The following is a 13,393-nucleotide window of genomic DNA, read 5'->3' on the forward strand; positions in this document are numbered from 1 at the left end:
ACACCGACGAGGCATGATGTCTCCGAGGTACGGAAAACAGTCGAAAAAACGGAAAATAACAGAGCTGATTTGACTCGGTGTTTGAGAAAATGGCGATTGCTTCCTGATGTGACGTCACGTCGTCATCGCTCCGAGAGCGAATACTAGAAAGGCGTTTAATTCGCCAAAATTCACCCATTTAGATTTCGGAAATCGGTTAAAAAAATATATGGTCTTTTTTCTGCAACATCAAGGTATATATTGACGCTTACATAGGTGTGGTGATAATGTTCCCCTTTAAATAATTTAATTGTTTAGCTAATTGGCGAGCTAGCTAGACAGTATTTTTTCCTAACTTGGTTAATTGGCAGATGAAGCATGTTTTGCTTATTTAATTTAATTTGGTATATGTGGTTTCACTTGTGAGCCCTGAGTGAAAGTGTGCAATATTAAATCCAAATTTGAAAAAAAAAAATGTAATAAAAATAAAAATGTCGGCGTAACCTCCAGCTGCGATCCCATTTAGCGTGGGCGACTCTTGCAGGGGTTCCAATAGATTTTTTAAGCTGGTGCATTAGCATTTCTTCTGAAAAGCATCTCGCCATCGGCTTTTGATGCCCCCAGCTATTTTGCCCTGTGGGGGACATTAGTATTTCATTTTTTTTCCCGCGTTCTTTCTCACAACTCTAAATCTCGTACCTGCTTTCCCGTTTAAAAGGTCGCCGCCAAATCCAACATGCGAACAAACAGGCCTTCTCGCTCCAACTCGTCCAATTATCCCGGAGCAACGAGGCATGGCCCCCGTGTGCCTCTCCTCCTTAATTGCTCTTCATTAGAAAGCTATGTGCACGGTGAAAAAAAACACACACACACAATCAAATCAAATAAAGTTGCAGGAAGTGTTTACTAGAAAACCTCAGCATGTGTTATTACACAGATTTATTCCTCCAAATTTGCCCGAGGATGCCTACAGGACAAACAAAGTAAGGATTAAAGTGAAAGTAAATCACACTTTAAAGTGATAAACATCAACACTCAGATGAAGAGTTAACAAGCAGGAAATGAACACGGCAGGAAATGAAACAACAACAGGAAGCTGCATTTAATTAACAAAATAAAACTTGCACCACGATTATAACACAATGATACACTGGAATAAATGCCCCTTTTAAAACCAGTAAAAAAAAGTTATTTTTGCTTGTATTGGTCGGTAGAGTGGCCGTGCCAGCAACCTGAGGGTTCCTGGTTCGATCCCCACCTTCTACCAACCTCGCCACGTCCGTTGTGTCCTTGAGCAAGACACTTCACCCTTGCTCCTGATGGGTCGTGGTTAGGGCCTTGCATGGCAGCTCCCCCCATCAGTGTGTGAATGTGTGTGTGAATGGGTGAATGTGGAAATACTGTCAAAGCGCTTTGAGTACCTTGAAGGTAGAAAAGCGCTAAACAAGTATAACCCATTTACCATGTTGTATTGAGCAAAAAAATCTGCCAATGGAATAAGTCAACATCGTCTTGGTAGGATTGTATGAAGACAATCAATTTAAGCTTTAAAAACCCAAAAGTGATCTTGAAATTAGAAATGAAAACATATGAGCTATATTTACTAGTATTGTAAAGTTTTTGTGTCTAATAACCAACTTGTGATGTTCAAAAGTAGCATTGTTTTCTCAGAAGATCTGATGTCTCACTGACAAAATATTGTTCAGTGGATTGTGACTTGTATTAACTTTGTTTATGTATTTTGACTAGAAATTAGAAAGATATACTGGGTGAGATTGTGTTTTTTTTTTTTCCAATGTACACCTAGAACGTCCTAAATTGGCAATAGTCAAAAGGTGGAAATGTACAAATTACATTTAGTGAGGGCTTTTCAAAATGTTATAATTGACTAAATTAGGTTTTGTTCAAAGCTTTGCACTATGAATACATTAAAACAGGGGTGCTCATTACGTCGATCGCGAGCTACCGGTCGATCTCGGAGGGTGTGTCAGTCGATCACCAGCCAGGCATTAAAAAAATAGTCCTAAAAATGAGCGATCATAAATCTTCACTATGACGTCACTTTCGTCACTTGATTGACATTCACGGCACCCAAGGGTCTTCTGAGATGACGCTGGCTGCTGCCAGCTCATTAAAATTACCGACTGGAAGGCGAGAAACACTTTATTTCAACAGACTCTGGCGCCATACCTGTTGTCAAAACTCCAAAGACCGACTGCACAGTTGCGCTAACAAAACAAGAGTCTCAGAAAGCTGGCGTGCACAAGCTAGCAAGCTACGGAGTTTGCCGACAATGTATTTCTTGTAAAGTGTATACAAAGGAGTACGGAAGCTGGACAAATAAGATGCCAAAAACCAACCACTTTCATGTGGTATTGGACAGAAAGGAGGACTTTTTTCTCCTCCATTCGAAAATGCGGACGTTTTTAGCACCACTGTCTGATTCCAATCACTGCAAGTCATCGGAATCAGGTAATACACCAACTTATATTCTTGTCTTCATGAAAGAAAATAATCTATATGTGTTAAACATGCCTGTATTATCTTTAAACACCTTAACTTGTTAACAATATTAACTATATGTGTTAAACATGCTTGCATTATCTTTAAACATCTTTAACTTATTAACAATATTAACTATATATGTTAAACATGATTGTATGATCATTAAACACCTTTAACTTGTTAACAATATTAACTATATGTGTTAAACATGCTTATATTATCTTTAAACACCTTTAACTTATTAATAATATTAACTATATGTATTAAACATGCTTGCATTATCTTTAAACACCTTTAACTTGTTAACAATATTAACTATATGTATTAAACATACTTGTATTATCATTAAACACCTTTGATTTATTAACAATATTAACTATATGTATTAAACATTCTTGTATTATCATTAAACACCTTTAATTTATTAACAATATTAACTATGTGTTAAACATGATTGCATTATCATTAAACACCTTTAATTTATTAACAATATTAACTATATGTGTTAAACATGCTTGTATTATCATTAAACATCTTTAACTTATTAACAAAAACATATATTTCATAAATAAGTAAATATAAATTATATATATGAATGAGGTAGATCCCCACGACTTGATCAATTGAAAAGTAGCTCGCCTGCAGAAAAAGTGTGAGCACCCCTGCATTAAAACATAGTGGTAATGAAAATGATTGGCCGAGTGCTAACAAAATAGATAGCAAAGCTATCAAATTAGTTTGCTTACTCAGCTAGTTAGCAGGAAAAGCTAGCTGGTATATTTAGCCATCTACATAGTTCGCTAATGCGGAAATAGAGGACATTTTGCTATATCTCAACCATTTGTTCCTGTGTGTAGTTGGCTAAAGCAGTTATTATTTTGATAATGTGTCTGGTTAGCTTGTAAAGCTTGTTCACTGTCTATGTAGCTAGCTAATGCTAATTTTCCTCAACTATTTATCTAGGTGTCGGAGTTGACTGGTGAGGTGAGTTTGAATGTCTATTATCTCGATATCTAGTTAGCGTATCAGACTAGTTAACATGTCACTCTATCAACTTTACTAGTTTGTGTGGTTATAGTGTAATGTTAGTTTGTGTATTTATCTACTAATATACTGTAGCTTTCTATTTAGTTAGCTATCAGGAGTCACCATGCACAGCGAATCGATTACCGTATTTTCCGCACTATTAGCCGCACCTAAAAACCACAAATTTACTCAAAAGCTGACAGTGCGGCTTTTAACCCGGTGCGCTTTATATATGGATAAATATTAAGATTCATTTTCATAAAGTTTCGGTCTCGTAACTACGGTAAACAGCCGCCATCTTTTTTCCCGTTAGAACAGGAAGCGCTTCTTCTTCTACGCAAGCAACCGCCAAGGTAAGCACCCGCCCCCATAGAACAGGAAGCGCTTCTTCTTCTACTGTAAGCAACCATCCGCCCGCGTAGAAGAAGAAAAAGCGCGCGGATATTACCGTACGGTACGTTTCATTTCCTTTGTGTGTTTACATCTGTAAAGACCACAAAATGGCTCCTACTAAACGACAGGGATCCGGTTCATGAAAAGACGCAATCTCTCCATCCGCACACGGATTACTATTTCACAGCAACTGATATTCCTGTGAAACGCACTGTGGATACAACGGGAGCACGTACGGTGAATATTCGCACCAAAGGGAATGAGAAGTCATCCTTCACTGTGGTTCTAGCTTGCCATGCTAATGGCCAGAAACTTCCACCCATGGTGATATTCAAAAGGAAGACCTTGCCAAAAGAGACCTTTCCAGCCGGCGTCATCATAAAAAGCTAACTCGAAGGGATGGATGAAGAAAAGATGAGCGAGTGGTTAAGGTAAGTTTAAGTTTACGCGAAGAGGCCGGGTGGCTTTTTTCACGCAGCTCTGTCCATGTTGATATACGTATGTTTGTGATTGCACATTTGCGTACATTTTGGGAGTGAACAGAGTTGTTAGAACGCTGGTTTTTAATATATTATTAAAGTTTGACTGACCTATCTGACTGTTTTTTTGACATTCCTTTAGCGCAGTTAGATGCGGCTTACAACACCGGGCGGCTTATAGGTGGACAAAGTTTTGAAATATGCCGTTCATTGAAGGCGCGGCTTTTAACCCAGGGCGCCTTATGGTGCGGAAAATACGGTACATGAATTGCTTTGGCTTAGTTTCCACATGGTATGCTTTTCCTGATGCAAAAAACCTGGCAAGTGAACCCACGCCCTCTGTCATGAAATGCAGAATCAAGATCAGTCAAGGGGCTCGTGACGGGGGTCGCCCGTGGGTTCGCTGTGGGCACGTCGCACGCGGAGCTTACCTGCCCGCCACCCCCGTCGCACGCGTAAATCGCGACCGTCGTCAGGCGGGGGGCTGGGGGCTCGTAACAGGGGTCACTCCACACGCAGTGTGCTCACGCAGGGGGCTCACCCTGCCCGCCACCCGTCGCGCGCGTAACGCGGACTACCTGAGACACGAGGTCCACCGGCAGCCGCGCCCGCACACGCACAGGGCTCGTAACAGGGGTGTCACCCCGTGGGGAGAAGGGGGCCGCGAGGTCTGCGACAGAGTGTTCTTCAGCCGACAAGTCTGCACTTAAGGGGACGAAGGACCCGAGGGTCCTGCGACACCCCAGCTCCGGGGGTGGGGGGGAAGTCCCCCCCCTCTGATTGATATTCAGGCGACGCTCAGACAGGCGTGGCCCCGGGACGGGCCCAGGGCCGCAATGTGCGTTCGAAGTGTCGATGATCAATGTGCCCTGCAATTCACATTAGATCTCGCAGCTTGCTGCGTCCTTCATCGACGCACGAGCCAAGTGATCCACCGCTGAGAGTTGTCTCAGTTTGTTTCTGCTTTGTCTGTTGCCACAGCCTCGAGTTGGGTTTATCAGGTTTGGCACGTCGCCCGGGGGTGCCCGGGCGCTCCCGTCTCCACCCGCGAAAGCGGGCGTAGATGGGAGACATTAAACCCCCCTCCTCCCTCCGTGGGAGGGAGGCGAGTTGGGTGCCCGAAGCCCCCTGCTGGGAAGCGGATGCCGGTTCACAGTTCCGAAAAGGCGAGCGGCCCGCCGGTACGCGCCCGCCGGCCAAAGGGCTGCAGCCCGGCCGTCGGTCGCGGTGCCCGCCGTGCCACGCGCGCCAAGGGGCGGGCCAAAACCCGCCCCGAGACCCTGAGACATCTTCGTCAATTCCCCGAAAACCGCGCGTCACCACCGGGCCCGCGTTGCCGTCGGGCTGCAGCCCGTCTGTCGGTCGCGGAGCCCTCCTGTGCCGCGCGCGCCAAGCGGGGTGGGGAGGGGGGGTCGAACGGGCCGAGACCCGCCCCCCCCCCCCTCTCCGCGAGGCCCTGAGACTTCTGTGTTGACCCCGACGCGCGGCCCGTACGGACGCGCCGCCGCCGGGCCGCGAGGACCCGCCGTCGAACATGGAGCCCGCCGTGCCGCGCGCGCCAAGGGGCGGGCCGAAACCCGCCCTGAAGCCCTGAGACTTCCATCTTTCCTTCCCGGTAATGATCCTTCCGCAGGTTCACCTACGGAAACCTTGTTACGACTTTTACTTCCTCTAGATAGTCAAGTTTGACCGTCTTCTCGGCCTCCGCCAGAGCCTGAGTAGACCCCCCGCGGGGCCGATCCAAGGACTTCACTAAACCATCCAATCGGTAGTAGCGACGGGCAGTGTGTACAAAGGGCAGGGACTTAATCAGTCCGGGCTGATGACTCGCGCTTACTGGGAATTCCTCGTTGATGGGAAACAATTGCAATCCCCAATCCCAATCACGAGTGGAGATCATCAGATTACCCACGCCTGTCGGCGCAGGGTAGACACACGTTGGGCTACCCAGTGTGCCGCGCGTGCAGCCCCGGACATCTAAGGGCATCACAGACCTGTTATTGCTCAATCTCGCGTGGCTGAACGCCACTTGTCCCTCTAAGAAGTTCGGACGCCGACCGCACCGGGCCGCGTAACTAGTTATCATGCTAGAGTCTCGTTCGTTATCGGAATTAACCAGACTAATCGCTCCACCAACTAAGAACGGCATGTTCCGTTACACCACCAAAGATCTAAAATCAGTTAGTATGTATCGTCTTTTGTTAGCTCATGTAACTGGTTAGATATAAATAAATCTAGTTACCATACTGATATACCAATAGATGTAGTTACCTTATATGGCTGATTAGCCTGTGACAATATCATATATTTTGTATGTATTTTACATTTATCTAGCTACATAATGGAGGTAGTTGGCATATGTCTGTTTGATTAGCTAATGCGGCTTGTTAGGTGGTCAATGTAGTTAGCATATCTATGTTTCTGTATTCAAGATGATTTATTGCCCATTCTTAACATGCACAAGACACATAAGAACTGAAAAGTACATTTTCAGCACAGTCCCACTAAGAGCAGACATACATTACAGATTGACAAGACGGGACCGCCAATGGGTCAGCCATTTTTACGGCGCTCCTTAAAAAAAGGTGGGCTAAAGGTGATATTGGGAAAGGGGGGAAAAGTAAAACAAATATCAGTCAAAGGCTGCACCCACGAGAGGGGGTCCGGACTGAGTCCAAGGGAAAAAACCCCATTTGCAATGCACACATAAACACGTTACATTTAATCACGACAAACTCGCAACAGAGGGAGGGGGAGTTGGAGCAAACACGCGGTGGTGAAGGCGTGGGGTGGGGGAGGGGGTTTGTGTGCATGTACGCCCAATTATCTTGGGTGTGATGGTGTAATGTTTTTGTGGACTGAGGCCGATCTGCAAGAGTTCGACTCCAGGTGTTGTTGAGAGAGGGAGGTCAAAAGCGTCCATCGTTGAGGTGTCCTCAGGGGTGTTTTTTAGAACAGCCTGTTCCTGATAACACAGCGTCAAGGCCATTCGAGGGAGTCAAATCGTAGATTAGGATGTTGTTTTCCGCGAGCAGTCAAAAAAAACAATAATTTGTCTGCTCTAATTGTCCATGCTGGGTTTTCTCAAATTCAATTAAATTTTCCTTCTCAGCAAAAAACAATGCGTCGGGCTAGTTAGCTTGTGAAGGGAGTTGTCATATATGCCATTTGTTGACATATTCCGTTCTTGGCGCTTGTTAGCTTGTGGCGGTAGTTAGCATATCTGTATATATGCCTTATTATTATACATTTGCACTGGGAAGTCGGAATTTCCGAGTTCTAAGTGGGACGTTTCAACTGGAACACCCCTTGAGGTCGTTCCACCACTCCTGAGGCTTCAAAGATGGCTGCTATGAATGTAAACCGTAATATTAGCTTCTATAATAACCATTTTTAGCAGTTCTGAATAGTTTTTGTCGCACTAAATCAGCTGTATATGATGTACTGTATCATTGGACGTTTATATATGCTAACGTTATAGTCGTGTAAAAAAATGTTTCATAAAGTATATATGTTTTACGTAGCTAGCAATAGTGTCTGTGTTTCCTCTTCATCCATCGTGTTTGAAGGTTACAGAAAGAGTGCATATTTTTTCATAAGTTGTTCATATTCAGACAAGGCAAGCGCAAGATGAGCTTTCAAAGATGTGGCTATCTTGATTCCCGACATCGTAACTGGAACGGCTGTGAAGTCATTCCCAGCACCGTGTGACAGTACAATGGAGAAGGAGACGGCACTGAGACAGGGGCGTCGATAGTTTGAGACGTGTTTATTAATTATTCCAAATGAGTATGGTGTGACTATGTGTTGTGTTTTACTGTCCTGGGCATGACGTTAAAGTGCATCTGGCAGTGGAGGCTCCTCTATGGGGTCTTGGGGCACCAGGAGGTTAACCCCTTTACTACTGTTACCCCATGTGGCTCTTGGCAAAGGCCTAGTACCTGACTGCCCCCTAGCCAGGGATACGGTGAAGACCTCAACGGCGGAGCAGGCGGAAGACGGTAGATGTATGAACCACCACAATGGCTGCGATGGCGGAAGAAGGCACCCCCAAATCCATGTGGGCCCAGTTATGGTGAAATAACAACCCAAGACCTCGACGGTGCAACAGGCGGAGGATGACTGCTAACCCTATGGAGCGTCACAACGGCTGGGATGGCGGATGAAGGCTTCAGCAGAAAACGGTCCCCAGTCGTCTTGGACTCCATGCCACTGGACCCTGACCCGGATCTGTCAAGGACTGTCTATGCACCCGTCTCCCCACATTAAACAGTCACGCACAGGCATCCTCCATAATGGGATACCCCCCCTACCAGGAGGACCGTCATACTCGCTTCGAGTGATCGCCGATGATGATGATGTTTAACTGAGTGTTACCAGGAGTTGTTGAAGATGCATGTTGAACGAGAGGCGGACGTCCACGGAGGTCCGTGGGCAAGCGAGAGGTCAAAGGCAGGAGCGAGGCGTCAAAGTCCGTGTCTAGGCGTGAGGTCGAGATCCAGGAAGGCAGCAGCCAGTCCAGAGGGGATCCAGGAAGACGAGACACACAACTCGAAACCAGAAAATGGGGGAAGGCTCCGGGATGACGATGAGCACAGAGGAGGGGAAACACAGAGAGAGCGAATGCACATAGAGAAAGCTAGAGACGTGTAGGCTTACAGTACTGAGATAGGTAGCTACGTTCTGGCACTGGAACGCAGGGCGCGCTGGCTTATGAAGGGAGTGGAGTCTTCATCAGCATCAGGTGTGTTGATTTCAGATTGTCTGAGGAGAACGCCCGTGGGCGTGTGCAGAGGCGCGCACAGATGAATGAGAGGCGGCAGTAGTCTGAGTCGTAACACGCCGACTTCCAATTTACGAGTTAAATGGAACGCACCATTAGAAACTAGTTTTAACGTCTATCCATTAGCTATGTAGCAAGCCGATACAGCAAGTCAGCGTCCATCTCTCAACGTAGATGGCATAACATATTATTGGTTAGCGACGGTGTTGAAAAGTGCCACATTTTGGCGACCCTATTTCAAAACCCACAAATGCGTCCTTCCAGCTCACTTTTTGCTCATTAGGACCCCATCTGCAAACTTTTTGGCAGCACTTTTACTTCTTGACAGCCCATTTTGACCTTTTTTTTTTTTTTTTGACACCCTCAATTGTCATATAGTGAAATGTCAGCGATGCTTATGGGGGGGAGTTCATACTCGGGAAGTCATACAGGAGGCTTTTAAAAAAAAAAAACACACAATATTGTCCCACCTGCCTGCTGTCAAAACATAATTAGACATGTCCTTCTGTAAAAGTGCTAAACTTCGGTAACACATTTATATATTTTATGTCCACGCATCGACTCAAGCTGACATTTATTTGGGATGCAATTTCGCAAAGGTGGACGGATGGCTAGGATAGCTGGGATGTTGTTGTCAGGCGTCTAATGAAGGAAGCAATGCAGCACGTTAGCGGCTGATGAATATGAGCAGATGCCAGGACGTGATTTGACACACTTTCCATCAATGTCAGCGTCTACCTATGCCCGCTAAATAAAATATACCAATAAGGCATTGCAGCAAATTGCACTCAAATCCAGGCTAAATAAATCTGTGTGTCATTTGGACACTGGGAATTTGAGGACGCATATATATTTATATATATTTTACAGTGACATTTCTACCATAGGGGAAATCATGGAAATGGGAGTAAACTGTCACCATTTGAAATATTTATGAACTGCACGGGTAATGTTTTTAGAAACATTTTAACATTCCTAACTCTGGCAAAACACAGTCGAAAAGTGGTAATGATGACAGCCACCTTGCATGGTGGAAATACACAGAAAGACCTGGAAATAATCCACAAAGTCAGGGAGGTTGTGATCATACGTTGTATTTTAAAGTAAAATGCCGTTGAGCAGTGTGAGGGCGGTCATTAGGTTCTTGGAGCCTTTCAAGGTTTCGGCCTTCAGCTTTTGCTGTGGACTTTTATTTCTGGAAGAAAACACAAAAGTGACTTTTTAATAGAGTTCTGACAGTAATATGCGTCCCTGGAGCCTACAGGAAACGTATGATCAGATGTGAGAAAAATCATTTGAGAGAAGACAACAGGACAGCTTTGTAAGAAAGGCTCTGCTCTGCCAAAGGACCCCCAGGCAGCTGCAGATGTGTCAGCTGTATGTTTGATCATTTAGTTTGTCTTCAGCAAATATGCTAACTTATAGCAGGATGCTGCTGTTGAAATCAGAATCAGCTTTGTTGGCCAAGTATGTTTAACACACAAGGAATTTGACTTGGTAGACCGTGCTCTCTCCAGGCTATTCAACTGGCGGCCTGCGGGCCACATCCGACCCGCCAAAGCTTTTAATTTCGCCCCACAAACATCAGCCCAAAAAAATAGCCTTGCCGAAACCATTCAAACTAGGGTTGCTCATGTATGCGGTAGTCCCGCCAACAGCGTCTTCATGTGTCACAATGACCCTGCAATGGGGTGAGTAGAAGAAGACCACTCATTCGAACCAAAAATGACACTATTGACCCTGAGAAAAAAATCTACCATATTTTTCGGACTATAAGGCGCACTTAAAGGCCTACTGAAATGCGATTTTCTTATTTAAACGGGGATAGCAGGTCCATTCTATGTGTCATACTTGATCATTTCGCGATACTGCCATATTTTTGCTGAAAGGATTTAGTAGAGAACATCGACGATAAAGTTCGCAACTGATGAAAAAGCCTTGCCTGTACCGGAAGTAGCAGACGAGTAGCGTGACGTCACAGGTTGTGGAGCTCCTCACATCTGCACATTGTTTACAATCATGGCCACCAGCAGCGAGAGCGATTCGGACCGAGAAAGCGACGATTTCCCCATTAATTTGAGCGAGGATGAAAGATTTGTGGATGAGGAAAGTGAGAGTGAAGGACTAGAGGGCAGTGGGAGCGATTCAGATAGGGAAGATGCTGTGAGAGGCGGGTGGGACCTGATATTCAGCTGGGAATGACTAAAACAGTAAATAAACACAAGACATATATATACTCTATTAGCCACAACACAACCAGGCTTATATTTAATATGCCACAAATTAATCCCGCATAACAAACACCTCCCGTCCATATAACCCGCCAATACAACTCAAACACCTGCACAACACACTCAATCCCACAGCCCAAAGTACCGTTCACCTCCCCAAAGTTCATACAGCACATATATTTCCCCAAAGTCCCCAAAGTTACGTACGTGACATGCACATAGCGGCACGCACGTACAAGCAAGCGATCAAATGTTTGGAAGTCGCAGCTGCATACGTACTCACAGTACCGTGTCTGCGTATCCAACTCAAAGTCCTCCTGGTAAGAGTCTCTGTTGTCCCAGTTCTCCACAGGCCAATGGTAAAGATTGACTGTCATCTTTCTGGAATGTAAACAATGAAACACCGGCCGTGTTTGTGTTGCTGAAGTCAGCCGCAATACACCGCTTCCCACCTACAGCTTTCTTCTTTGCTGTCTGCATTGTTCATTGAACAAATTGCAAAAGATTCACCAACACAGATGTCCAGAATACTGTGGAATTTTGCGATGAAAACAGACAACTTAATAGCTGGCTACAAGGCTGTCCCAAAATGTCCTCTACAATCCGTGACGTCACGCACTGACGTCATCATTCAGCAGGATTTTTCGCGCGAAATTTAAAATTGCACTTTAGTAAGCTAACCCGGCCGTATTGGCATGTGTTGCAATGTTAAGATTTCATCATTGATATATAAACTATCAGACTGCGTGGTTGGTAGTAGTGGGTTTCAGTAGGCCTTTTCTCAAAAATCGACAGAGCGCCTTATAACCCGGTGCGCCTAATGCACGGAACAATTCTGGTTGTGCTTACCGACCTCGAAGCAATTTTATTTGGTACATGTTGTAATGATAAGTGTGACCAGCAGATGGTAGTCACATATAAGAAATAGGTGTAGACTGCAATATGACGCCAGTAAACGACAGCAAAACTTCAAATGTTCCAATGAAAATAAAGAACATTACACAGGTCACTCAAAAATCCGTCAAAATGTTTTAGTATGACTTTGAAGCCGCACCGCTTGATGGATTGTCGGCCCATTACGGCGACCGTAGTCAGAGATACAAGTATTACTATGGTGTGTTTATAAGGACCGCAAAATGACATCCATTAGCAAACATATTATCAGGCGTTTTGTTTAACAATATTATTCAAAACCAAATTTTCTTACATTCTGGTACCTGCTGATGTGTATTTGAGATCTGCATAAGTCCTGAAAGTTTGCACGCGTCCGCCACTGTAATCCGTGCCGATGCCGTAGTCAATAAGCTGCTTCTTTTTCACTATCTTCTTGTTATGGGGCAATCACCCTCTGCTGTTGTCATTTCCTAATATAAAGGAGCGTAAAGTTCTAACTTATATTTCGCCATGAAAGTGCTAAAACATACCGGTGTAGTGAGTTTACATAATTCACCCACGGAACTTTAGTTATGAGAGAGTTCCGGTCGGACGGTTTTTCACGGGACACATTTCCGGCCACGGATGAGGAGATGCTGCTCCGTTATTGATTGAAGTAAAGTCTGTATGTCATTAAAACAGTTAGCTCCATCTTTTGACACTTCTTCTACCCCCGTCCTTGCACGCTACAACAAAGATGACGGGGAGAAGACGCTGTCGAAGGTGAGCCACGTAAATAAGACCGCCGACAAAACGGCGCATCCTGAAGCGAATGTCAGAAAGCGACTTGAAGATGGTCTGTAAAACATAATCTATGCAACATTTTGACTAAAGAACAACCATTACATGTTATGTAAACCACAAGGAAATGTTTTAAATTTAGAAAAAAATAATATTAATATGACCCTTGTGCCTTGTGCGCCCTATGGTCCGGAAAATACGGTAAATAAATCGCGAAAATCTGACTTTTAACAGCGACTGGACAACAAAGTATTAATGTTCTCAAAACAGTCTTTCCTGTCATACCGTTGACGTCATTATGTCTTTTGTATTTGTGGTTGTGT

General features: G+C 44.7%; 1 non-coding gene across 1 annotated transcript; it reads right to left on the bottom strand.

The window, feature by feature from the left end:
- Positions 1-5,174: 5,174 nt before the first annotated feature.
- LOC133609951 (5.8S ribosomal RNA) lies at positions 5,175-5,328 on the bottom strand. The gene has a single exon (XR_009815810.1). It is a non-coding gene; the product is annotated as a 5.8S ribosomal RNA (ribosomal RNA).
- Positions 5,329-13,393: the final 8,065 nt, after the last annotated feature.

The sequence above is a fragment of the Nerophis lumbriciformis genome, linkage group LG07, assembly GCF_033978685.3.
Source record: "Nerophis lumbriciformis linkage group LG07, RoL_Nlum_v2.1, whole genome shotgun sequence".
Classification (NCBI taxonomy): Eukaryota; Metazoa; Chordata; class Actinopteri; order Syngnathiformes; family Syngnathidae; genus Nerophis; species Nerophis lumbriciformis.